The following is a 1,823-nucleotide window of genomic DNA, read 5'->3' on the forward strand; positions in this document are numbered from 1 at the left end:
CGTCGCTCCGCCGCCTGACGTCATCGCGCCGTCCTCCCTTCTCGAGCCGTCAAGAGGGGTCGAGGAGGAGGTGGAGGAGGAACATCCTTCAGAGGGCGTAAGGAGGCGGGCCCTATCAGTCGGAGGCGGGCCAGTGAGAAAACGTCGCTGGAGGATTGGTTGGGTGCTGCGGAGGGAGCCCAACGCCCGATACTATTGGTCCAGGGCTCGGAGACGTGGGCGTCGATTGGCCCAACGGCAGAGACCAGACGGACGATGATTGGGCGCACTCGGCCATCCGCGCGGCGGCCAAGGAGGAAGGTGGGAGGGGCGTTGCTGCGGGCGATCGGGGGCGAGAGCGAGGCTGCGGAGCAGGCGAGAGGTGACGGCGGGAGCTAGAGAGGGCACAGCGCTAGGGTTGCCGCGCAAGGGGAGCTGCGGCCCGGGTCCGGGTCTGGCCCCGGGGCGTGCGAGACGGCGGAGGCGGGTACGTGCGAGCTGGCGTGTGAAGGGCCGGCCGGGCTCCCCACCCTGCCCGTGCGGCCTTCTCTCGCCACCTCGCCTGCGCACTGAGGACCGGAGGGGGGGGCGCGCGCCGGGAGGTGGGGCGGAGCGGTACCAACGGCCCGCGGGGTGCGCGGGAGACCGGGCCGGGGCGGCGGGTCGGAAGGGGGCGAGAGTCGTGGGAAGGGCTGATTGAGGAGGGACGGGGCTCGGGCTGGGCGCTATCGGGTACTTGGGTGGGAAGGGAGGCGTTCGAGTGTCCCCGGGAGGGTCTCTAAGGCTCCAGGGAGTACGCGGCTAGGGGCTTGGCTGTGGGACAACCCAGGACGAAGGCTGGACGGTTAGAGGACAGCTGGGTACCCGGGGAGGGGTTCCGGCCGTGAGAACGGAGGTGGTTAAGTTGACGTAAAGCGAAAATCTAGTTATGCCTGGAGAGTCAAGCTCATGAGTTAGGTCTTCAGTGTGAAAAGATACCAGGAAATGGATATGCTTGGTATCTTAGGGCGAGGTGGAGGTCCCAGTGTGAAGGATGAGGATGAGTTACATTAATGTGAAGAGTTAAACCAAAGTATGTGGGGAGGGAGAGCGAGCGGGGAGCGTTGGGCACTCTTGGAATGGGTTGAGAGACCTGAGAATGGGTCTCTGTGTAAAGAAGTTTTATGTTATATGAAACTGCGGTCTTCGTGTTTATCGAATAACTTGAGAAGTAGTCTTTTTGGAAAGTACCAGGAATTAGGTCAAGGTGAAGAGTAGGAATTGGGGGTCCCTTGAGGATTTTAGGGTGATGAGAGCGATCTGTGTGTCTAGGGTGGGACAGGGGGTCTGGGTAGCCCCAGGGATAATAGGCTGATGAGACGGGCTTGGGTTGTTAGGAAGGAGGATCTGGCTGGCTGTCAGGGTTAGGGTGCTGATGCAGGGTTTAGGTATTCTTAATGAGGTTTGGACAGTGGGAGGAGTATGTGGGAAAGGAATCTAAGCCATTATGAGGGGTCGTCTGGATATTCTTGGATTGGATAGAGTATGTGTGGGATCTTTTTGCAGAAAAGAGGAATTTGGGTATCAAGAGGGGATCTGAGCATCCCTGGAGTGGGTTAGGGTGGGGTTGGGTCTTTCTGCAAGGAAGAAAAGGTTAGATTAGTAATGTGTGTGTGTGTGTGTGTGTGTGGGCGGAGTGGGGGCTGGCCAGCTTGTCATGGTGAGGACTTCTCTCTTGTGATCTCTTAGCATCAGTGGAGCAGACTCAAGAGGCCTGCAGACTGCTGTCCCTCAATCTACCTGAAGCACATTTCAAATGAGATTTTCAACTGAAACACTAAGGCATGCATATAATTACAATTGTC

At 58.5% G+C, this 1,823-nt stretch overlaps 1 protein-coding gene across 2 annotated transcripts in view; it reads left to right on the top strand.

Moving 5' to 3' along the window:
• The first annotated feature begins 295 nt into the window (after nucleotides 1–295).
• Nucleotides 296–1,823, top strand: part of ZNF574 (zinc finger protein 574) — a 5,735-nt gene continuing 4,207 nt past the window's right edge. The window contains exon 1 of one of the 2 annotated variants that reach the window (XM_010863031.1): nucleotides 296–361. The gene's annotated coding sequence lies outside the window, so the exon portion shown is untranslated. Of the gene's footprint in view, nucleotides 467–1,823 lie in introns of both variants that reach the window. The other variant, XM_010863023.1, reaches the window with a different exon arrangement.

The sequence above is a fragment of the Bison bison genome, unplaced genomic scaffold, assembly GCF_000754665.1.
Source record: "Bison bison bison isolate TAMUID 2011002044 unplaced genomic scaffold, Bison_UMD1.0 scf7180017858349, whole genome shotgun sequence".
Classification (NCBI taxonomy): Eukaryota; Metazoa; Chordata; class Mammalia; order Artiodactyla; family Bovidae; genus Bison; species Bison bison.